This window comes from Dasypus novemcinctus, chromosome 6, assembly GCF_030445035.2.
Source record: "Dasypus novemcinctus isolate mDasNov1 chromosome 6, mDasNov1.1.hap2, whole genome shotgun sequence".
Classification (NCBI taxonomy): domain Eukaryota; kingdom Metazoa; phylum Chordata; class Mammalia; order Cingulata; family Dasypodidae; genus Dasypus; species Dasypus novemcinctus.
In genome coordinates this window covers 122,371,602-122,397,563 of record NC_080678.1, presented here as the reverse complement: position 1 = coordinate 122,397,563, position 25,962 = coordinate 122,371,602, and the positions used below count along the sequence as shown (strand labels likewise).

General features: G+C 39.8%; 1 non-coding gene and 2 pseudogenes across 1 annotated transcript; 2 read left to right on the top strand and 1 right to left on the bottom strand.

Annotated features, from left to right (window-relative positions):
* Positions 1-2,104: 2,104 nt before the first annotated feature.
* On the bottom strand, positions 2,105-2,211 carry LOC111766303 (U6 spliceosomal RNA). Its single transcript, XR_002798382.1, has one exon. It is a non-coding gene; the product is annotated as a U6 spliceosomal RNA (small nuclear RNA).
* Positions 2,212-6,631: 4,420 nt separating this feature from the next.
* Positions 6,632-9,826, top strand: LOC101429262 (forkhead box protein I3-like; annotated as a pseudogene).
* An 824-nt stretch (positions 9,827-10,650) lies between these two features.
* Positions 10,651-25,484, top strand: LOC101428805 (3-oxoacyl-[acyl-carrier-protein] reductase pseudogene; annotated as a pseudogene).
* The last annotated feature ends 478 nt before the right edge of the window (positions 25,485-25,962 follow it).

Sequence of the window (25,962 nt, the reverse complement as noted above, 5' to 3'; positions counted from 1 at the left end):
CATCCAAATACAGAAGGATATACATTCTTCTCAATCACATGTGGATCATTCTCCAAGATATAGCACATGCTAGGCCACAAAGAAAGTCCCAATGAATTCAGGAAGATTGAAATGATTCAAAATAACTTCTCTGGGCATAGTGGAAGTAAGCTGGAAATCTGCAAGGGCCAGAGATGCAGATTTGGCACCAAGATTTGGAAGTTAAAAAACACATTATCAGAAAAAGTTGGTCAAGGTGGAACTCTTAAAAGAAATCAATAACCACCTTGAAACTAATGAACATGATAATACACCATATCAAAACTTATGGGGTGCAGCTAAAGCTATACTGAGAGGGAAATTTATAGCCATAAATTCATACATCAAAAAAGAAGGAGATAAAATTGAAGACCTAATTGCACACTAAGAGGAATTAGTAAAAAAAATAAATAAATAAAATAAACCCAAAGGAAGAAGAAAGAATGAAATGACAAAGATCAGACCAGAACTAAATGAAATAGAAAATAAGAAAGCACTCCAAAAAATAAAATCAAGAGCTGGTTCTTTGAGATGATCAATAAAATTGACAAACCCTTAGACTAACAAAGGAAAAGAAGAGAAGATGAAAATACACAAAATAAGAAATGAGAAAGGAGATATGATCACAGACCCCACAGAAATAAAGACTATCATAAGAGGATACTTTGAAAAACTATATTCCAAAAAGAAGGACAATTTAGAGGAAATGGACAAATTCCTAGAAACACATAAGCAGCCTATACTGATGAAGAAATTGATGTTATCAACAATCCAATCACAAGTAAAGAGATAGAATCAGTCATTAAAAACCTCCAAACTAAGAAGAGTCCTGGGCCAGATGTCTTCGCAGGTGAATTCTACTAAACCTTCTGGAAAGAACTATCAGAAATCTTGCTTAAACTCTTACAATAAATTGAAATAGAAGGAACATTGCATAACTCATTTTATGATGCCAACATTACTCTAATACCAAAGCCAAACAAAGACACCACAAGAAAAGGAAAATTACAGACCAATCTCTCTAATGAATTTAGATGCAAAAATCCTCAACAAAATACTTGCTAATCATATTCAACAACATATTAAATGAATTATACACCATGACCAAGTGGGTTTCGTTCCTGGTATGCAAGGATGGTTCAACATAAGAAAATCAATTAATGTAATACACCATATAAACAGATTGAAGAAAAAAAAATCGTATGATCATATCTATAGATGGAGAAAAAGCATTTGACAAAATATAGCTATCTTTCTTAATAAGAAAGATAGGAATAGAAGGAAACATTCTGAACATGATAAAGGATATATATGAAAAACCCAAAGCTAACATCATTTACACTGGTGAAATCCTAAAAATCTTTCCCTTAAGATCAGGAACAAGACAAGGATGTTCACTATCACCCCTCCTATATAACATTATGTTAGAAGTACTTGTTTGAGTACTGAGGTTAAGAACCACATATAAAAGGCATTCAAATTGGAAAAGAAGTAGTCAATTTTATTATTGCAGATGACATGATCCTATACATAGAAGCCCTGAGACATCTACAACAAAGATTCTAGAACTTATAAATGAGTTCAGTAAAGTTGCAGGTTGTAGTATCGATGCACAGAAGAAATTGTAGCATCGATGTGGAGAAATTGGCCACAGTAGTTGCTGAGGGCAGGGAGAGGGAAGAGGAGATGTGGTGCAAGGGCATTTCTGGGACTTGGAGTTGTCCTAAATGATATTGCAGGGACAGATGCTGAACATTATATATATCCTACCATAATTCACTGAATGGACTGTGGGAGAGTGTAAACTACAATGTAATCTATTATCCATGTGGTGCATCAGTGCACCAAAATGTATTCACCAAATGCAATGAATATGCCACAGTGATGAAAGAGGTTGTTGATGTGGGAGGAGTGGGGTGAGGGGGGTGGGGGGTATATGGGAACATCTTATATTTTTTTAATATATCATTTTTTAAATTATTATTATTTTTTTAAATTACATTATGAAAAATATGAGGTCCCATTCAACCCCACCGCCCCCGCCCCCCACTCCCCCCACAGCAACACTCTCTCCCATCATCATGACAAAAATATGGAACGCTTCACGAACTTGCGTGTCATCCTTGCACAGGGGCCATGCTAATCTTCCCTGTATCATTCCAACCTCAGTATATGTGCTGCCGAAGCAAGCACTAATATATCATTTTTAAAAAATAAGAGATCAGAGAAAAAAAAAACGTAGTGATAAAAGTGGCACCACAAATCAAGAGGAAAGTACACAGAGAGAAAACCACTCATTTAATGGAGTCAGGTAAAAGTGAATTTTTGCCTGCAAAGGGTGAAACCAAATGGATTCAAGATATAAATATGAAAAATAAAAATAGAAAGTTAAAAAAATTTTGCAGATTATTAAATACATTTTTTTTTGTTGTTGTGTTGACTCGATTGTTTTTGTTAACTCCTGGAACTCAAAGAAATCTGTTATATCACTAGGTGGATAAAAACTTACGTAATAAACACCTCAGAGACTAAATTCCAGACTTAACATCTTAAAATGTACAATATGCAACAATAGATCTCAAGACAGACAAACAAGATGTGATAGCCCATTCAAAGGAAAAAGATAAAAGTCCAGAAACCATCAAAGGAGAAGAACAGACTTTGGATATACCAGGAAGAGACTTTTATAGAATGATCTTCAATATTGTCAAGGACATAATGGAAAAAAGTAGAGAAAGAACTAAAAGATATCAGGAAACCAATAAATGAACAAAATAAGATCTCAGTAAAGGAATAGAATTTATTAAAAGTACCAAAACAAATATTGGAGTTGAAGACCATGATAACGAAAATAAAATGTTCCTTGGGAGAGTTTCAACAGGAGATTGGAGCTGGCAGAAAAAAGAATCAGTGAAGATAAGACAGTTGATATGATTCCAGGAGAGGATCAGAAAGAATGAATAAAAATGAACAGAGCCTAAGAGAGCTGAGAGACACCATCAAGCAGACAAATACACATTATGGAAGTTACAGGAGAATAGAGAAAGGGGCACTATTCAAAGAAATAGTGGCATAAAATTTTTCAAATTTGACAAGAGACTTGACCATACATATTCAAGAAGCCCGAAGAGGATGAAATTTAAAAGAGCCATATCCAGGTACATTATAATAAGTCTGATTAATGCCAAAGATCAAGAGAGAATTCTGAAAGCTGCAAAACAAAAGCAACATGTCACATATAAGGGAACCTCAATAAGACTAAGCTCTGGTTTTAAATCAGAAAGCAAGGAGACAAAAAAGCAATAGGCAGTGGATGAAATATTTAAAGTGCTAAAAGAAAGTAATTGCCAGCCAAGAATTTTATATCTAGTTTTTCATGGTTAGATCATGTTACAATGTGGCTGGGTAATGGTGCCCAGGTTTTCAGTCAAGCAATCAGTGGCCTAATTGTCACTGTGAAGATATTTTGTGGACTTAAATCATCAGTGAGTTGATCACATCTATGACTGACTATAATCAGCTGAGGAGACTGCCTTCAGCAATGAGAGCTATCTCATCCAATCAGTTGAAGGCCTTAAAAGGAGAACTGATTTCAGCAGTCATTGAGAGAATTCCCATCTCATCTTCAGACAGACAGCTTCTCCTGGGGAACTATTTCATTGAGAACCTTCATTGGAGTTCCATTCTTGAAGCCTGCCCTACAAAATTTAGACCATTTCATGACCATAGTCATGGGAGACAATTTGATAAAAATCTTATATTTGCAGATACCTCCTGTCAGATCTGTTTCCTTTGAGAAACTGACATAGTTGAAGTTATTATCAAATCAAGCTTGATTATTATAGATTTAAGATGTTAAATTTAACCCCATATAAATACAAAACAAACATCTGAAAAAATATGCACAGAAAGAAATGAGAAGGGACAAAATTGTTCACTGCAAAAATATCAAATCAATATGAAAGTAGGCAGTAATGGAAGAATTGAGGAAAATGAAAGATTTAAGACTTACAAACTTAAATGGCATAGCTATACTATATTTTAAAGAAGTTTTAAAAATTCATGTAGGGACTTCTCTGTTCCTTTGCATGAGGTATGATTGTAAGGGTAAGGGCCACATTGGGAAAATAGAAATAGGGCTACATTGGGAAAATAGGAATTGCAAGTGCCTGGGAAAATAGGAATTGCAAGTGCCTTCAGATAAAATTTTTAAAGCTTCCCACCCTATAAGAAGCAGCTCCAGAAGAACCAGTAGATAAAACGGGAGCTTCCCACCCGATAAGAAGGGAGGAAGCAGCTGCAGAAGAATCAGTAAATAATATGAAATCTTGCACACAGGAAGGGGTTTTACAAAGGCAGATATTCTATTCTCTGCTAACCGCAGTATTCCGCTTCTGTGCCTGCTTGCTTGCTTGCTTGCTTGCTTGCCAGTAGACCCCCTTCCTGGAAAACTATATAAACACCCCTTCCCCTAGACTCAGGGCTGCTCTCTCCTCTGTGCAGGTGGAGGCAGATGCTGCCTGGCTAATAAAGGCTCTCTAATTGACTTCCAATCCTGAGTTTGAGTGTGATCGAGATCAGTGAGCTACAACATGATTACCATGTTCACCTTCCAGATACCACAGCCATGCTGAATATGAGGGACACAGAGCACATAGATTGTTGACTTAAATAATAAAGTGTAGAAAACTTCCTTACTTAATGCACAGCTTCACTCTGTATTTAAAGGGAAAAAGAGATATCAGTGAGATCTTTAGCTTTTGGGAGGTAGAAACCTACTCCAAAGAAACCAGGCAAAACTGTCAATAAGATGCATAGTGGCAATCTCTTCCATTTCTTCCTCAGTGTCTTTCATTTAAAAAAAATTATATCTTCAAAGAAGTTTTAGGTCGCAGTAAAGTCACATTCATAATACAGGGGACACCCATATACCCAATATCTTCTCCCTATTCCCCCTTCCCCAGCAATGATCTTTTTACATGTGGATGTTACATTTGCTACAATTGATGTACAAATATTGAAACATAGCTACTAACCATAGTTTACCTTTTTGATTGTACACTTTTATAATTTTTAAATGAAATTTAACATGGCCTGTATTCATCATTGCATGAACAGCAGAACACTTCCATTGTTCCCCAATTACCCCCTTTTCCATCTATTCTATTCCTCCCTTCCTCTCCCCTCCCAGTCCACAGTGACAACAAAGCTTCACTGCTTGAAGGGTAAGATTCATAGACACTTGCAACAAAGTTGAGGGCTTGATACACTAGTTTGTCCTTTCCCACTAGGAGCCACCTATGCTCTTGAGAGAAAACCTCCCCTCTGTTTGAGAAGAACAGGCCTCCCCAGGATGGGCATACAACACCTTCCTGCTCATTGTATAGGTGTTCACCCACTGATATAACAACTATGACAAGATGAGTAATCTCACACTCGCTAGAAGCCTGCCCCAGGTGCAACCTGTGCCAAATGCCCCAATCCAACATGCTAAACCAGGAACCCTTCCTTACTGTATTGTCAAAAGAGTTTTCTCAACATTATAGTTTCAACCACATACCCACCAATCCCCCATGTTCACCTGCTCCTTCCCTCCAGTTCCATGGACCATTGAACCATCCAACGAAGAGATTGCCACTGTACATACAGGACAACACCTATTACAGTAATGAATGGAAAAGAAGTAAAACATTTTTAATATTTTTAATTTATTAATACTCCAATTCTTTTTACTTTTAGTTTTTATAAATTATATATTTTATTTCTGTTTAAACCTATCATTACTATTTTATTTTCCTATTAATTGAATTTGGCAATGTATTAGCCTTCATTTTTTGAAGAAGTTTTGTCTTACAGAAGGGTTCAACTATGGCAGGGGAGGAGCATTGGTGTGGAGTGTCATTGATGGGGGATGCATGGGAGGGAGTCCACCTGGGCATGAATATGGGGTATATAGATATGTTCAGATGATTTTCGAGTATTGACACAGTGGGTAGAGATTCAGACAACAGTCAGGGAGCCCACCTGGTGCTGAGAGATTACTACCAAGCAACAGCTAGTGATGCAAGTGGTAAAAGACCTTGAATAAAAGAGGGAAATGGTAAATACAGATGAGTTTATATGGCTAAGAGACTTCAAAATGATTCAGGGGATCATCAGATATGTTGCACTTATGCACAGCTCAGCAGGATCTTATAGACAGCAAAATAGATATTATCCCAGGTAGTGGTGCCTCTGAGGGCTGCAGAGAAACCCAAGTCCTATGGTCATGTCAGATGCCTCCAAAGTTTGGTGCCTTGCCAGTGGGCCCTTCTTTGGAAATTCTGCTCCTGAGTGTGATGGAGTTGGACTCAGATGTGGCTTCTCTACACATGCCTCTTCTGTCCCTTTTATTGAACTTGTAGTTGGTGCTGGGTTGGTGTATGCCCAGGAGACTTGAATCTCTGGGCTGTCCATGTGCCACCTGGGACCTGAGCCTCAGCAGTGTTGTAGCACCTACTATACAGTTCATTGGACTTACCCAGCTCAACTGACAGGGAGGTAAGGATGGACAACCACCACACCAAGGAAGTGAGAAAGTAAACTGTGGGCTGGAGAGTCCCATCCATCAGCCATGTGGGATCAAAGCCCCCTAATGATTGAGAGGTGGAATGGGCATCGCTATCCCAGGGTCCTCAGGTTTCAGGTATAAAATATGGACTACAGTGAACCTACTGGTATTCTACTATAGAATTATTGTGACTCTAGCTATGGAAGAAATTATATCATTGATGTGGAGACAGTGGCCACAGGAGTTGCTGAAGGAAGGAAGAGGGAAAAGGAGGTGTGATATGGGGCATTTTGGGGACTTGGTGTAGTTCTGAATGATGTTGCAGGGACAGATGCAGGACATTATATATCCTGCCATAACCCACTGAATGGACTGGGAGAGAGTGTAAACTACAATGTAAACTATAATCCATGGTGTATAGCAGTGCTCCAAAATGTATTCATCAACTGCAATGAATGTACCATACTAAAGAAAGAAGTTGTTGATATAGGAAAAGTGGGATGTATGGGGAGTGGGGCATATGGGAATCTCCCATATTTTTTAAAATAACATTTTGTATGATCTATGTATCTTTTAAAATAAATTTAAAAAATTTTTTTAAACCTGTAAGTAATGAAAATATGAATACTCTTTCCCTCAGCATTTTAAATACTAATAATATTCCTTATGCTTTATGCAACAGAACATTTTTATGTAGAACCATGATATCTCTTGAGTTGTGGCATCCTTTTGAATCCAATCATGCAGTTACAGAAAAAAGAATTGGATATTTTCAATATCAGCCTTATGACCTCTTTCAAAATCGTATATTATTGCCAGTTTTCAGACTAGAAAGGTGGAAGCCACTGGAGCATTGTAGGTTTTAATTTTTGATATGGGAAATATAAATAGCTATAACCCACATAAACACAAAATTCTTTGGGATCGTAAATATTTTTGTAAAAGTGTTGATGGTGTTTGAGATGAAAAATTGAGGGGAAACTACTGAGGATGATCCACAGCCTTGATAGGCCCATTTCTTTTGATGACCTCACCCAAACCATTGTTATGGAACTCCAAGCCCCTTTATTAGTCTTTCAATATTAGATTTCTCATCCACTAACCCAGAGAGCTCTTTATGCTGACCAGTGTGACTAGGACCTATCTTAACTTGTTTATTTCTCATTCTTGTGGATCATTTGTTTATATTTTCTCTTTAATATCATTTTTTCTTTTTGTCACTTTCTCAGGTTTTCATTTCTTTATTTTTTATATCCAAACATAAGTCATTTGAAGACATTGAGAATGACAGAAAACTATCTTATCATAGAGTATGCCATATGATCAGAATGTACTGCTACTAGGTAGATACCCAGAAGGATTGAAAGCAATGGCACTAGCAGGTATATGCAAACTGATGTTCAAAGTGACATTACTCACAAATGGCAAAAGAAGGAAACAACCCAAGTGTCCACCAACCTCTGATTGGATAAGCAAAACGTGAAACATACAGTGGAATATTATTCAGCTTTAAGTAGGAATGAAATATGATGCCTGTGAAAACATGGATAAATCGGAGTGGCCCTTTGTAGAGTGAAATAAGCCAGACATGAGAGGACAAATGTATGATCTCACTGCTATGTACCAAGTATAGTGAGCAGGTTCCTGGATGTAGTGCCAGGCAGCTAGTTAACCAGGATATGGAATTGGGAGAGAAGATAGGGAGCGTATGCTTAAATGTACATAATTTACAATTAGTTTGATTGTAATGGTTTGGAAATGGCCAGTGGTGATGATGGTGCAGTCATGTGAGTGAAATTTACAGCGTGTACTGTGTGTGCACGTCCTTGAAAGGGCAAGTTTTTGGTCATATGTATTGCAAGAATATCCAGAGAATGAAGTGTGGGATTGTATAACACGGTGTACTCTGTCATGGCTGAAAATTGGGATTTACTATACAAAAATTTATGAATGTTCTTTCAGTATCTCTCACTAAATTATCTCACTGGTACAGGGTGTTGATAGTGGGTGGTATACAGGGAAAAATGCATGCAAACATATTTCTATAGTCTGTAAATACAGAGTTTTTGTCGTAGCTATGTTCTCTGGAAAGACAGAGGCCCACGTAGTAACGATCAAAATATTTAACATCCTCCTGCACACCCCTCCCACCAGCCTCAGGAGCCCCCACGCAGCCCGCACCCAGCAAAGGACTAAGCAGGCCCGCCGGCTTGGCTCGCAAAGGGGCGCCCTAGAGCGAGCCTGCCGCACTGCGCCCGCTGGCGGCCGCCGACAGGGCCCTGTACTGCAGTGATGCCTGAGACGTGCACACGCAGCCAGGCCTGTGCGCGGCCACTGCCGCCGCCTCGGGCGCGCCCAGCTGCCAGGGCTCCCCGTGGGCTGGCGGACCACGCCGCGCCGCCGCCCGCCACCGCCAGCCCCTACCTGTGGCTCAGTCTGGCACGGGCGGCCCGCCGCCGCCCTGGGAGCAAGGCCCGGCCCTTCCCGCAGCCGCCGACCGCCGCCGGCCCCTCGCCCTGGGCGCAGCGGCCCTTCCCTCAGCCCGCGCCTGTCCCTCCCGCAGGGCCGCAGACGACCCCCGAGCTGAGCAGGCTGTCCCTGACCAGCCGCCAGGATCTGATGAAGATGAAGGCCCGCCCTACTCATACCCTGCGCTCTCCGCCAAGGCCATCCAGAGCGAGCTGAGGGCAAGCTCCTACTCAGCCGCATCTACCAGTTCCTGGCCGAGGGCTTCCCCGTCTATCAGCGCAGAAAGGCAGGCTGGCAGAACTCCATCCGCCACTACCTGTCCTTCAAAGACCGCTTCAAGAAGGTGCCCCACGACGACGACGCAGGAAAAGCCAATTACTGGGCCCTGGACTCAAACTGCTAGAAAATGTTTGACAATGGGAACTTCCACAGGAAGCAAAAGCGTCATGCTGAGGGCAGCGGCAGCTCCAAGATGACAGCGGGGACAGCTAAGTCAAAAGAGGGGCTGCTCCTTCTTTGGACCTGGTGTTTCTGCGTGATGGAATTGGACTCAGAGGGGATCTCTTTTCACAAGACTTGCATGCTACTTTATTGGAATTGTAGTCGGTGCTGGGTTTAAGATATATGTAGGGGATTTGAATCTCTGGACTGATAATATGACACCCAGGCCCAGAGCCTCAACAGACTTCAGCTCCTACACTTTGATTTATTGGACTTACTCCACTCAGCTAACATGGAGTTGAAGAAGGTCAACCACCACAACATGGAGCCTAGAGTGTCTACAACTGAAAGCGGGAGGAGTGCATCCAGTACCCATATGGAATCTAAGCCCTCACTTGACATAGGTGTGCAATGGACACAACCAATCCAATGTCCACAGAGAAAATGTGGAATGGGTGTGGGAACGGTAGCCATGGTGGCTGCTGGGTGTGGGGAACGGGAGGAAGAGATGAGATGTGGAGGCGTTTTCAGGACGTGGAGTTGTCCTGGATAGTGCTTCAAGGACAATTACGGGACATTATAGATCCCCCCAGGGCCCACTGGATGGAACATGAGAGAGTCTGGGCTATGATGTGGACCATTGACTATGGGGTGCAGTGATGCTCAGAGATGAACTTACCAGGTGCAATGGATGTGTCATGATGATGGGAGAGAGTGTTGCTGTGGGGGGAGTGGGGGGCGAGGGCTGTGGGGTTGAATGGGACCTCATATTTTTCATAATGTAATTTAAAAAAATAAATAAATAATTAAAAAAAAAAAAGAGGGGCTGCTGTGAGCATAAAGTCAGAAGGAGACGGTATCTGCCCTTTTCTAAGGCCTTCCCAGTCCCCAGAGCTTCCAAAGAGCACCAAGAGTACTGCCTCATCTCCCACCACGCTCGCCTGCTCCCTTGCTTCAACACCTTCCAGCGAACTCTCCCTGGACACCACCACCTAGGGATGCAGGGGACCCAGCTGCCCTCCAGCAGCCCATTCCCCTCACCCCAGCTCCATCAGACAACTTGCGACTGAGTAACCGGGCAGTGTCATTACAAACAGCCAGAGATCTTCCTCTTACAGCCCTTACCTGCTAGCGCCAGCCGGGACCAGAGCAGCCCCTTCTACAACTTCAGCATGGTCCACAGCTTCATCGATGTGGGCTATGGATGGGAGGCTGTTTATCTCTTTGTAGATAACCTGAGCTATGTATGTGGGACAGCGAGAAGCTGCAGCCCTGCCCTTGGTAACCATGGCAACGACTCCTGTCCCAGGAAAACAATTTCCCAATGCAAACTCTATATACATATCAGTCAGTCCAGAGAGACTCTGATAATAGTGATGTCAAAGCTTAAATAAACTTAAGCTTGGCCTCAAAGGGGGAATATAATATAGCCTGTGCATGAATTCAAAATTATCTAATTCTGCATCCAAGTGTGCCTAGAAATTCAATTAAGTAATTTAGGCCCTTTAGACTTTGAATGTTCAGAAGGGATGTGTATTCAAGGTTGCATCCAGATGGAATGTGGACGATATGTTAATTCAAAACCTGTCTGGCACTCAGAGAAACACTTACTGACAAAGAACATTGTTTTCTTTCATAAAAGAACCATTTAACTCCCCACCCTTATATCTTTTCTGTACAAAAGGGAACCCAAAATTCTATTCGGGACTCAGATTTTAGAATGAGAAGCTCCAAGCCTGGCCAGTCATAAATAAATCTTTTTTTTTTTTTCCTTCCCAAAATTATTCCTAAGTCCTGGCTTTTCTATACAGAAATAATTGAACCTCTCTGACTTCTACAACATCATCTCCCCCTGGGAGGGCTCAGAGGTCTGCTTTTCAGACTTTTCAGTGCACTCCTGGAACTTTCCTTAAAATACAGATTTTGCTTCAGTAAGTCTGGGGTTCATTTCTATGGATTCCCCTGGTGACCACACTTAGAATAGCAAGGTTCTTCATAACCCTTTTTACAACCCAAGATTTCACAGGCTTCTCTGGATGAAGGGCCTCCTTAGGGAGACATTCATCTCCTTCTCTTCTGGGACAGCAGCCTGTAAGCTATGGAAAGGCAGGGACCATGCTTATTTTCTTTATAACTGCATACAAAGGTTGCAAGCACAAATGTTTGGGGGCTAATAAACATGAACTAGTGAAGTTGTTGGGTAGGAAAAGTAACAGCGATAACAAATCGCAAGCAAAATATTGGGCATTGTTCAGAATGGACAACTGAATCCTGCTGTGGGCAGCTGGTTACCTCCTGCAGAGCAGCGTTCTGAGTTTTCCATAAAAGCCAGATATCTGGGTTTTTATATAAAACCTCCACTTTTTGTTCTTTGCTTCTATTTAAAGTTTTTAAAACATTGTACTAGCAAACAGTCAATCCTTGAGCTAGATCCTTCTCATGAACCACTTCTATGTGTACTCAAAAGTATCTGGTACATAATACGTATTAATAGCAATGGACTGTCAAATCCAGCCAAGCCATGTGTACCAGGCACTATTTTCATGTGCTCATTTAATCCTCTTAACAACCTTAGGACACATATTATTATTATTTTTTGTCTTTATTTTTTAAAATATTACATTCAAAAATATTAGGTCCCCATATACCCCCCACTCCCTTCACCCCACTCCTCCCCTGATAGCAACAATCTCCTCCATCATCATGAGATATTCATTGCATTTGGTGAATACATCTCTGAGCACCACTGCACCTCATGGTCAATGGTCTACATCATAGCCCAGACTCTCCCACATTCCACCCAGTGGGCCATGGGAGGGCATACAATGTCCGGTAACTGTCCTTGCAGCATCACCCAGGACAACTCCAAGTCCCAAAAATGCCTCCACATCTCAACTCTTCCTCCCATTCCCTGTACCCAGCAGCCACCATGGCCACTTTCTCCACACCAAGGCCACATTTTCTTCGATTACTAATCACAATAGTTCATGAATAGAATATCAGTAAGTCCACTCTCATCCATATTCTATTCCTCCATCCTGTGGACCTTGGAATGGTTGTGTTCACTCCACATCTATATCAAGACGGGGCTTAGATTCCACATGGATGCTGGATGCAATCCTCCTGCTTTCAGTTGTAGGCACTCTTGGCTCCATGGTGTGGGGTTGACCTTCTTCAACTCCATGTTAGCTGAGTGGGGTAAGTCCAAAAAACCAGAGTGTAGGAGCTGAAGTCTGTTGAGGCTCAGGGCCTTGCTATCATATGGTCAGCCCAGAGATTCAGATCCCCTGGGTATATATTAAACCCCAGCACCAACTACAGTTCTGGTAAAAGTAACAGGAGAGGCTTGTGAAAAAAGATCACATCTGAGTCCAGCTCCATCACACAGAAACACAAACTCCAAAGAAGGGCCAACTGACATGGCACTGAACTCCATCTGCCATGACAATAGAACCTGTGGGACTCTGTAGCCCTCAGAAGCCCAATACCCAGGGTTGTATCTACTTTATCTGTCTCTGGGACTCTGCTCAGGTGTGCATAAGGGCAATCCCTCTGATAACGTCCCAGCTCTTTTTGGAGACTCATAGCCATATAAACTCATTTGTCCTTTCGATTTCCCCCTTGATTCAGGTCAAAAAGCATTTTTAACTCCTGTTATTATATATAGACTGAGATATTCTGCTGGTCCGAGTTGACCCTTTTATTCAAGGTCATTTTCTAGTTGCATTATCAGCTGGTACTTGGGAGTAATCCCTCGGCACCAGGGAAGCTCATCCCCGGGAGTCATGTCCGATGCTGGGGGGAAGGCAACGTATTTACATGCTGAGTTTGGCTTCGAGACTGGCCACATTTGAGCAACACAGAGGCTCTCAGAAGGGAACTCTTAGGCACCCGCCGCTCTAGGCCTTGTTCTTATTTCAGGTGTACAGGCCCACAAGCATAGTCATTGGTATCAAGGGCTCATTGTTGGACCTTCCTTCTTTTTTGGTCATTGCCATTGCACTTGGGGGATTGTTGCTGTTCCTTTAGGGACTGTGATAGAGCTCCCCTGGCTAGGAACTCAGCACTCCCTCAGTTGTTGTTTTTAATTGTATCCACTATGAAAATATCCAAACATTTTTATGTACCCTGGATATATGCCCTGTAGAACTCCCTGCCAACCATGTGGCCCTGTCAATAACATCCCACACCAGTATTCCTCCACTGCCATTGTTGAACCTCTCTGTGATCCAAAACTTCCTGAAAAGTGAAGCCCAATATATTGCCAGGTTCCCTTAATAGTAAAATGGTATATAGCGATGAGTTTAAAGGTTAGATATAGAATACATATTAATTTGGAAAAATTACGGTAAAAATAAATTGGGGTATCAAAAAATTTAAAAACGCAAAAGCTTTGTTTTTGATATTTTGCCTTCCATCACTGCAATAAGTGTTGCCCTGTATGCAAATTGGCAAGGCAACTACTTCCGTCTTTTCCTCAGTGTCTATGTCCTATCTTTTTTCTTTTTTCTAATTATTAAGCTTATCTTCACAAGAGTTTCATATCACAGTAATTCATATATACAATATACAGTATTCCCACATATCCAACATAAAACATTTCCCTTTCACAGTAATAATCTTTTTACATATTCATACTATATTTACTGAAACTGATGTATAGATATTGAAACAAGAGCTTTCAAACAAGGTAACATTTGTGTTTACATTGTGGTTTATATTTTAGACCATACAATTTTCTAAATTTTTAGTTATCTTGTGTTTTACATTATGATTTACATTTTAGCCTATCAACCCCTATATATTTTTGGTGTAATTTTACATGTCTTATATCCATCCTTGCATAATCTTGTGGAACACTTCTATTGCCCACACATTTACATTGGTTCCATCTATTCAATACCTCTTTCCCCCTCCCCCTAGAGCCCACAGTGACAGTCAATCTTCATTGCTCAAAGGGCCATGTTCAGAGATACTTGCAACAGTGTTGAGGACTTGACATGCTCAACTGTCCTAATGTACTAGGAACCACCCTTTCTCTTGAGATGGCATCATTTGATGGCATCAGTCCTCCCCAGGATGTGGGTATACCTTCACTCTCATTATATGGGTCACCCAATGATATAACCCACTATGGCAAAATGAGCATTCACATGTTCCCTAGGAGCCTATCCTGCATCAGATTATCCCCTTTAAGCATCTTAAACAGGTAACTTTCCTTCTTATATTTTTGAAAAGGTTTTCTCAGCATTATACTCTCAACCAAATACCTGACAATCTCCTTTGTTCATATGTTGCCCCACCCTCCCCCCAATTTCTTGGGCAATGTACCCATCCTCCCATCCCTAGCCCCCCTCAAGCCCGCAAACCCCACCCAAAGGTACCCCTATTCCCCCAATTTTATCCCCTCCTTGTACAAATACTTACCTCCAGCTTATCATAGATTTCACCCATGTAGGTGTCAGCTTACATCCTTCCTCTACCCCCCAATTTGCTGTAAGCCTATCATCCAGTCTCTAGCTCTCTGAGGCAGCTTGGTTTACTTATTTCATATCATTGAGGTCATGTAGTATTTGTCCTTCAATGCCTGGGTTGCTTCACTCAACATAAGGTTCTCAAGGTTCATCTATGTTATCACGTGTGCATGTAGTGTATTTGTTCTTAAAGCCGTTGTATGTATGTATATACCACATTTTATTTATCCATTCATCTTTTGATGGGCATTTGGGTTGATTCCAACTTTTGGCAATAGGAACAATGCTGCTAAGAACATTGGTGTGCATATATCGGTTTGTGTCCTTGTTTTCAGTTCTGCTGGGTATATACCCAGCAGTGGAATTGCTGGATCATATGGCAAATCTATGGCTAGTTTTTTGAGAAACTGCCAAACTGTCCTCCAGAATGGCTGGATCCTTCTGCATTCCCACCAGCAGTGGATGAGGATTCCCATTCCTCCACATCCTCTCCAGCATTTGTATTCTTCTGTTTTTTTCATAGCTGCCAATCTTATGGGAGTAAGATGGTATCTCATTGTAGTTTTGATTTGCATTTCCCTGATAGCTAAAGATTTGGAGCATTTTTTCATGTGCTTTTTAGCCATTTGTATTTCATCTTTGGAGAAGTGTCTGTTTAAATCTTTTCCCATTTTTTAAATGGGTTGTTTATCTTTTTACTTTCAAGATATAGGAGTTCTTTATATATGCAAGTTATAAGTCTCTTATCAGATATATGGTTGCCAAGAATTTTCTCCCATTGTCAGGCTCCCTTTCTACTTTCTTGACAAACTCCTTTGAGGTGCAGAAGGCTTTAATTTTGAGGAAGTCCCATTTATCTATTTGTTCTTTTGCTGCTCGTGCTTTTGGTGTGATGTTCATGAAGCCATTTCCTATTACAAGGTCTTATAGATGCTTCCCTACACTGCTTTCCGAAGTCTTTATGGTCTTGGCTCTTATATTTAGGTCTTTGATCCATCTTGAGTTGATCTTTGTATAAGGTGTGAGATGGTAATCCTCTTTCATTCTTCTACATATGGATATCCAGTTCTCCAGGCACCATTTGTTGAATAGGCCATTCTCTCCCAGTTGAGAGGATTTGGTGGATTTATCGAATATTGTATGGCTATATATATGAGGTTCTATATCAGAACTTTCAATTCGATTCCATTGGTCTGTGTGTCTCTCCTTATGCCAATACCATGCTGTTTTCACTACTGTAGCTTTGTAGTATGTTTTGAAGTCAGGTAGTGTGATTCCTCCAATTTCATTTTTCTTTTTCAGTATGTCTTTGGCTATTCAGGGCCTCTTTCCTTTCCAAATAAATTTCATAGTTAGTTTTTCTAGTTCCTTAAAGAAGGCTGTGTTGATTTTTATTGGGATTGCGTTGAATGTATAGATCAGTTTTGGTAGGATAGACATCTTAATAATATTTAGTCTTCCTATCCATGAACAGGGAATATTCTTCCATTTATTTAGTTCTTCTTTGATTTCCTTGAACAGTCTTGTAGAGTTCTCAGTGTATAAGTTTTTTACATCTTTAGTTAAATTTATTCCTAAATATTTGATTTTTTTATTTACTATTGTGAATGGTATTTGTTTCTTGATTTCCTCCTGAGCTTGCTCATTATTGGCATTCAGAAATGCTACTGATTTTTGCGCATTGATCTTATAACCTGCGACTTTACTAAACTCATTTATGAGTTCTAGAAGTTTTGTTGTAGACCTCAGGGTTTTCTATGTATAGGATCATGTCATGTGCAAATAATGAAATTTTGACTTCTTCCTTTCCAATTTGAATGCCTCTTATATCTGCTTCTTGCCTCAGTGCTCGAGTGAGTACTTCTAAGACAATGTTAAATAGAAGGGGAGACAGTGGGCATCCTTGTCTTGTTCCTGACTTTAGATGGAAGGATTTTAGGATTTCTCCATTGTAAACGATGTTGGCTGTGGATTTTTCATATATACTCTTTATCATGTTCAAAAAATTTCCTTGTATTCCGATCTTTTGGAGTGTTTTTATCAAGAAAGGGTGCTGTATTTTGTCAAATGCTTTTTCTGCATCTATAGATATAATCATGTGATTTTTTTCCTTCAATCTGTTTCTATGGTATATTACATTGATTGCTTTTCTTATGGTGAACCATCCTTGCATACCTGGAATGAATCCCACTTGGACGTGGTGTGTAATTCGTTTAATATGTTGTTGGATACGATTAGCAAGTATTTTGTTAAGTATTTTTGCATCTATGTTCATTAGAGAGATTGGTCTGTAATTTTCCTTTCTTGTGGTGTCTTTGTTTGGCTTTGGTACTAGGGTAATGTTGGCATCATAGAAGGAGTTAGGCAATGTTCCTTCTGTTTCGATTTTCTGGAAGAGTTTCAACAGGATTGGTGTTAGTTCTTTCCGGAATGTTTTGTAGAATTCATGTGTGAAGCTATCTGGCCCTGGGCTCTTCTTACTTCGAAGGTTTTTAATGATTGATTCTATCTCTTTACTTGTGATTGGTTTGTTGAGATCATCAATTTCTTCTTCATCAATATAGGCTGCTTCTGTGTTTCTAGGGATTTGTCCATTTCCTCTGAATTGTCATTTTTGTTGGAATATAGTTTTTCAAAGTATCCTCTTATGATAGTCTTTATTTCTGTGGGGTCAGTGGTGATCTCTCCTTTCTCATTTCTTATTTTGTGTATTTGCATCTTCTCTCTTTTTTTCTTTGTTAGTCTCGCTAAAGGTTTGTCAATTTTATTGATCTCCTCAAAAAACCAGCTCTTGGTCTTGTTTATCTTTTCAAGTGCTTTCTTATTTTCTATTTCATTTAGTTCTGCTCTTATCTTTGTTATTTCTTTCTTTCTTCTTCCTGTTGGATTACTTTGTTGTTTTTTTTCTAATTCCTCCACATGTGCAGTTCTTCAATTTTTGCTCTTTCTTCTTTTTTGATGTATGAATTTATGGCTATAAGTTTCCCTCTCAGTACTGCTTTTGCTTCATCCCATAAATTTTGATATGTTGTGTTATCATTATCATTTGTTTCAAGGTAGTCTTTGATTTCTTTTGAGATTTCCTCTTTGACCCACTGTTTTTCTAAGAGTGTGCGGTGTAATTTCCATATCTTGGTGTGAAATCTGGGCCTCTGGCCCTTGCAGGTTTCCAGGTTCACTCCACTGTGGTCAAAGATATTATTTTGTATGATTTTGATCTTTCTGAATTCATTAAGCCTTTCTTTGTGGCCTAGCATATGGTCTATCTTGGAGAATGTTCCATGTGCACTTAAGAAAAATGTATATTCTGCTGTGTTTGGGTGTAATGACCTATATATGTCTATTAGATCCAGCTCCTCTAATATACTGTTCAAATATTTTGTTTCTTTAGTGATTCTCTTTTGAGATGTTCTGTCCAGAGTTGATAGTGGTGTATTAAAATCCCCCACTATAATTGTAGATGCATCTATTCTTTCACTTAGTTTTTCCAGCATTTGCCTCACATATTTAGAGGCGCCCTTGTTAGGAGCATAAATATTTATGATTGTTCTTTCTTCTTGAAAAATTGTCCCTTTCACTAATATGTAGTATCCTTCTTTGTCTCTCACAATTGTTTTGCATTTAAAGTCTATTTTGTCTGATATTAATAGAGCTACTCCTGCCTTTTTTTGGTTATTGTTTGCTTGTAAGATTGTTTTCCAACCATTCACTTTCAGCCTCCATGAATCTCTGGGTCTAAGATGTGTCTCTTGTAGACAGCATATAGATGGGTCATATTTCCTTATCCAATGTCCCAGGCTGAATCTTTTGATAGGTGACTTTAATCCGTTGACATTCAGTGTTATTACTTTCAAGGAATTATTTATGTTAGCCATATTTTGATTGTGTTTGTCATATTTTGTTTGTTTTTTTCTTCTTCTCTTTTTGTCTTTTTTGTTGCTCTTACACTCTCCTCCAACTCTGCCTGTCCTGTTTCTTTCTTTCTTCCTGCAGAACTCCCTTTAGAATTTCTTGAAGGGGAGGTTTCTTGTTGGCATAGTCTTTCATTTTCTGTTTATCTGTGAATGTTTTGAACTCTCCATCATTTTTGAATGCTAATTTAGCTGGATAGAGTATTCTTGGTTGGAAATTTTTTTCTTTTAGTACCTTGACTATATCCTACCACTGCCTTCTTGCCTCCATGGTTTCAGATGAGAAATCAGCACTTAATCTTATGGAGCTTCCCTTGTATGTGATGGTTTTCTTTTCTCTTGCTGCTTTTAGAATTTTCTCTTTGTCTTGAGCGTTAGATAATTTGACAAGTATACGTCTTGGGGTGGGCCTGTAGGGGTTTATGATGATTGGGGTGTACTGTGTTTCTTGGATATGTACATCTATCTCTTTCAGTAGCTTTGGGAAGTTTTCAGCCATTCTTTCCTGCAACACTCCTTCTTACCCCTTTCCCTTCTCTTCTCCTTCTGGGATGCCTATAATACGTATGTTTGTGCGTTTTGCATTGTCATTCAGGTCCCTAAGTCCTAGCTGGATTTTTTCTTTTTATCGATTAATTCTACTATCTGTTTGATTTCCAATGTACTGTCTTCCACATCACTAATTCTCTGCTCTGCCTCTTCTAATCTGCTGTTATTTGCTGCGAGTGTATTTTTGATTTCTTGAACTGTGGTTTTCATTCCCATCATATCTGTTATCTTTTTGCGTATGTCTGCAATTTCCCCTCCAAGTGTTGTCTTCATATTGTTAACCTCTTCCTTTACTTCATTAAATTTGTCTGTGATATATGTTCTGAGATCTTTAATTACTTGTGCGAAGTTCTGCTCCCCTTCCTGATTTTTAGTTTGTTCATTGGATTCAGCCATGTTTTCCTGATCACTGGTTTGGTTTGTAGATTTTTGTTGCTGTCTTGTCATCATTTTATCTTGATGGATTTAATCAGTTCCTTAGTTTCTCTGTCTAGTCTTGGGGATTAATTAGCTGTTGTTTTTGCATAAGTGTTATATCTTCTCTTTGTCACTTTGTTCTTCTTATTCAAATTTCTTATTGCTGGCTGAGTTCACTTTGAAGGAGAGTATTAGTGCCAGGGAAAGGCAATTGTGTAAGCAAGGAAAAAGTGTAAAGTAGTATTGGTAATAAATGTTAACAGAGCAACAATATGAGATCTGGGAGGATGGATATTAGAGTCATGTAAGTTGTGTAGAGTTATAGCAGTAGGTATAGTACCTATAATGAGGTAGTCGACTGAATATGGGAGGAATATGGTATGAATTAAAAAGCTAGTGTTTTCATGAGAGCGGGAAAGAGAAAAGAAAGGCAATAGTTTCAAGAGTGGATAAAAGACAGAAAACAAAACAAAGGTATTAGAAATTAAGAGTTAGAGACTTTGGGGATTAAAGAAAGGGAGGTGGAATATAGGAGACAGTAGATTATGGAGGATATCAAGATATAGGGGAAAGGGGATAATGTAGGTAGCCAAAATCAATTCACACAGAAATGGGGCAATGGAGGATGAGGAAACCCAGCAAATGTGAGGTGTTCCCTGCAGCACCTTCCCACCAAATCGATGTCCAGACACCTCCTGCCCTACAAAATCCTGAAACAGCCTGGTCCTGAAGAATTTCCAACACCGCCCAGCCACTTCTTTGCAGGAGAGATTATCAAGTGCACTCACTCAGCCACCATCTTGCCCCTCCATCCCTGTGGGTCTCTTTAGCCCTCAGAAGAACCAATACCTGGGATTGTATCTACTTTATTTGTCTCTGAGACTCTGCTCAGGTGTGCATAAGGGCAATCCTTCTGACAACCTCCAGACTTTTTTTTAGAGACTCATAGCCATATAAACTCATTTGTCCTTTCCATTTCCCCCTTAATTTAGGTCAAAAAGCATTTTTAACTCCTGTTATTATATGTAGACAGAGATATTCTGCTGGTCCACGTTGAACCTTTTATTCAAGGTCATTTTCTAGTTACGTTATCAGCTGGTACTTGGTAGTGATCCCTCGGTGCCAGGGAGGCTCATCCCTGGGTGTCATGTCCCACGCTGGGGGGAAGGCAGTGCATTTACATGCTGAGTTTGGCTTTGAGACTGGCCACATCTGAGTAACACAGAGGCTGTCAGGAGGGAACTCTTAGGCACACTGCTGCTCTAGGCCTTGTTCTTATTTCAGATGCACAGGCTCACAAGCATAGTCATTAGTATCAGGGGCTCAGTTTTGGACCTTCATTCTTTTTAGGTCTTTGCCATTGCACTTGGGGGATTGTTGCTGTTCCTTTAGGGACTGTGATAGAGCTCCCCTGGCTAGGAACTCAGCACTCCCTCAGTTGTTGTTTTTAATTGTATCCACTATGAAAGTATCCAAACATTTTTATGTACCCTGGGTATATGCCCTGTAGCACTCCCTGCCACCCATGTGTCCCCTGTCAATAACATCCCACACCGAGATGAATAAATTTGACTGTCTTCTTAAGCCTCCTCTGTTCCTCTGCTTTTGGAATTGATATAAAGTTGTTCATTTCTGCCAGCCCTACAGTTATCAACTTTGATGCAAAATGGTATTCAGTAGTCAAACTATATATACCCTCATGGTGTTTGAATGACAACATATTAATTACCAGCCCTGCCATCAAAATATCACACCAGGTTAGCAGGCTCTAGCCCCTACAGCTACCTGCCATGTGGTTGAGGGTTCAGGTTGATAATTGCTACAAAAGTTGAAATTCATGAATACTTATTGAAATTTACCAGTCTGTGCATCCAGATCTTCCCTGGGTTTAATGAAAGTGTTCCTGTAGACTCCAGAGTTCTATGATATTTGGTTCAGTTACTGCAAGGTGAGTAGTTATTTTGATGGAAAAAATGTTTCCTGAAGTTACTTTATCTAAGTTCTTCCCATCATCTGCTTCCTTCATCCTTTTACCTTTAATCTATCTGAACCTTTATATTTATATTAGGTTTTGAGTAGACAACATATACTTTAGACCTGTTTTTCATGGTCTCTGGTTATCTCTGTTTTTTCAATGATGTATTAGATCATACATAATAAAAGTGATTATTGACATAGCTTAATTAATATCTTCCATATTTATTACTGTATTCCATTTATTTATTTATTTATTTATTTATTGTCTTTCACTCATTTTATTCCTGATCTGGTTTCAGTTGAACTTCCCTTAGCATTTCAATTAAATTTATTTTTAAAATTCTTTAAGTTGTTTACCTAGAGTTGGCAATATTCATTTATAGCTAGTCTAAGTCTACTTTCAAATAACACTGTAGTACTTCATGGGTAATTCAGGTGTCTTAACCTGAGTTATCCCAATTCCCCTCTCCCATCACTTAAACAATTGCTGTTATTCATTTCACTTATCCATGTTATAATCATCCAATACATTATTTTTTATTTAGTTCAAATGGTTATTTGTCTGATCAATTGAGAAGGAAAAAATAAAAATGATTGCATTTTACATTTATTTATTCCTTCTTTGTTGTGGGAAATTGGCTTACCTATTTGTTGCTTCCTGTTATTGTACAAAATGTTCTAAGTTGCTTACTGTTATTGTACAAGATATTCTAAGTTGCTTCCTGTTATTGTAAATTACCTTATTGTAGATGTTTCAAGTTGCTTCCTATAGCCCACAGCTGCTCCTTAAGCTTTCAGATGAATATGGGGAAACTAGGGTTGATGTTCTCAGTTTCAAAAGCTGTGAAGTCCCCTGGTCCCATCTTTGTTTCCTCTCCTGTGTCTTTTTTTCTGTCCTTTTATTTCTTCAGTTCTGCATCACCTTCCCTTCATACAGACCTATTGCTGAGCTGGTCTCAGCACTTCTTGAACACTCTTCCTTTTATTTAGATCAAGATCTGACCTATATCAATGTCTTTTCTTATGAAGAAGTTCTTTTAACATTTTTTGCAAAGCAGGCAAAGAAGGTCTCTTCTCAGACTCACCAAACTGCTGACTTCTCTGCACATTTTCAGCTCCTGGGAACTGCCACACCAGTTCTGTTTTTGATGTCCACATACCCTGACTCAGGAAAGGGGTTTCATGTCTTAATACTTTGTTTCTTGTTTCCAGGATTGGGTCAGTCTCTCACTTGCACTCACAGAGGTGGAGGACAGATCCAGTTTGTTGGTTCATCCCCCTCCTCTCAGTAGATGATCTCTAAGCTCCCATGTCTCCTCCTTTAACTATCTCTATATTCTTAGTTGCTGATGTACACATTGACCCAGGACAATATGACTGATCTTCCTCACATTTATTATAACACAGGAACCAACCATATGTGCAGAATGCCCTGGCCACTAACTAGACCTCAGGGTGATACTGCTTATGCCTTCCTGGCCCGCTGATCTGGTACACAACAGAACATGCCCAGTTATCATTGTTCACTTTTCTGAAGTTAGGAAGGGCTCAGGCCATCTCTCCCTGCCCCAAGCAAACTCTTGTATCCCACTGACAGTTTGCACCTTAACCTGTGCCAGGGTGTGTCAGATCCTGAAAACATTTCATTGGATGCTAGGATAGAATGATTGTTGCATATTCATGTTCCTGCAAGGTAGTGTCTGGCCAATATGGGACATTGAAAGCCCAACTCTCTTACCTTGAGGTGGACAAATTGTGACAACTTTACATTCCAGGGCTCTCTGTGACATCAGGCTGAGGCTGGGACCTTACCTGAAATCGCACTCTTGCTTGACTTCTTCCCTTCCCCCCTTGTTTTCCCTGAGCTATTACCATAATATGTCACCAGTGCAAAGCTCTCTTCTCATGGTTCAGTTCCAGGTATCCCAACCTATGGCGTTCTGCTACCAGCTGTGATGGCTGAATATTAATTCTTCATGTTGAGAAGCATCTTATGACTCAGATGAACAGGAACAACAAATGAGAGCATGTGTTTCCTGGAATGAAATGTTTTTGGAAGTGTTCTCCTGGGCCACCTTTAACCTTTTCCCACTTCAGGGAACACTGCACTTGCTCTGCCTTACAAGGCATGTTCACATAAGTCTTATTTTCCTCACAGTTTCCATTATTCTGGAAATTTCTTTTAAAGTTATGCATGTGCTTTTTCTGTCCTACTTTTAGAGAGAGATCCCTAACTATCTCAACCTTTTCCACATCCTCAACTGACCTGACCAGTGGGCTGCAGCAAATTGGGAACATCCTTCCTTCTGGAGGGCTGCATGAGCAAATGCTCAGGTTTTTGTCTTACCTTTCACTTTGATTTCTGGACTTCCAAGTCATCATCCTAAGCTGGATTCTGTGGTCCTAAAACAATAGGCAAATGAGTGGCCCAATTTGAAGGTTTCTACAATATCACCCTTACATTTTGTTGTCCAGCTTTAAAGTTGTCCCATGTATTCCATTCATTCCATAAAAGTTTATTAAGCACCTACTAGGTGTCAGGTACTCGTTTTCACAAGCAGTTTGAATTAGGCAGGCAAGGTCCTTACACTCAAATTATTTATATTCTAATGTAGGAGGCATTAATTCATTCACCTGCACTTAGTAGATGCCTACTACATGTCAGGTACTGTTCTAGATGCTAGGAATACAACAGTGAATCAAACAAGACAAACCCCCCGTTCCTTCATGGAGCTTATATTCTAGTAAAATGTAAATGAGTAAACAGTAAGCAAGATGCTTTAACATAATGATTTCACAAAGTGGACAGTTTAAAGGGAAAAAACAGAATAATATTGTGTGTCCTTTGCTGAACCCTGGCAGTGGTAGTAGGACTTTGATAGGGCATTTTTGTGGCAATTTTGTGCTACGGAGATTTAAAAGCCCGAGGAACTTGGGAAGGCATCATCAACCCCAGCCCTTGAAATCCCAGTCCAGGGTGGACAGTCTGTGCCATTTTTGGAGGTTCCCGAAGCATTGGGAGGGCGGTGGCCCAGTTAATGGCCCAGAAAGACTACCAACTGGTGATCATCGCCAGAAGTCTCGATTTCGCCAAAGCCACTGCCGATGACCTCGGCGGAGACCATTTGGCATTGAGCTGTGATGTTGCCAAAGAAAATGGTGTTCAAAATACACTTGAAGAGATAGAGAAAAATTTAGGTCCAGCTAATTTCTTGGTAAATACATCTGGTATTAACAGGGATAGCTTTTTGGTAAGAACAAAAACTGAAGATATGATATCTCAGTTTCATACTAACCTCTTAGACTCCATGCTGACATGTAAAACTGCTGTGGGGACTATGATTCACCAACAGGGAGGGTCTATTGTTAACATAGGAAGTATTGTTGGTTTAAAAGTCAATTCTGGCCAATCTGTATTTGTACCAGTAAAGGAGGATTAGTGGAGTTTTCACATGCTCTTGCTAAAGAGGAAGCAAGAAAGAAAATTAGAGTGAATGCGGTTGTACCAGGATTTGTTCACATGGACATGACAAAGAACTTGACAGAACATTTAAAGAAGGATATTCCTCTTGGGAGGTTTGGAGAATCTATTGAGGTGGCACACGCAGTTGTGTTTCTTTTAGATCGCCGTATATTATAGGACATGTTCTGGTAGTAGATGGGGTTTACAACTCATAGTATAATTTACAGGCTATTCAATAATAATGGTTTGTAGAATCGGTGACACAGTTTGGTTAATAATTAGGCAATCATACCTACATGGGTGGTATTTGCTAAACAAACCTATTGGTACTTACAAATGTGAATTTCCATCTTTTTATGAATATGTCTGAAAAGAATGATGTGTAATCAATAGTGGTTTCTAAAGGGTTTGTATCATCTATCTTTGGTTACTTTATAGGCTGTAGCAATTTTAGTGGAGGGCTGTTTTACAAGTGGCCTAAACAGGCATTGTCTTTATATTTGTGTCTCAAAAACGAAAAAAATATATATTGTTTATTTATTTGACCAGTTTAAATTTTCTAGAAGTTAACTTTGTGGACCATTGCCAAAATATAGGTATTTAAAGGATATTGGGTGTTGGCAGAGGGGTGATGTATGAGACCCCTGTATGATATTACATATGTTTAGTTTTTAAGTTCACAATCTGTACTAT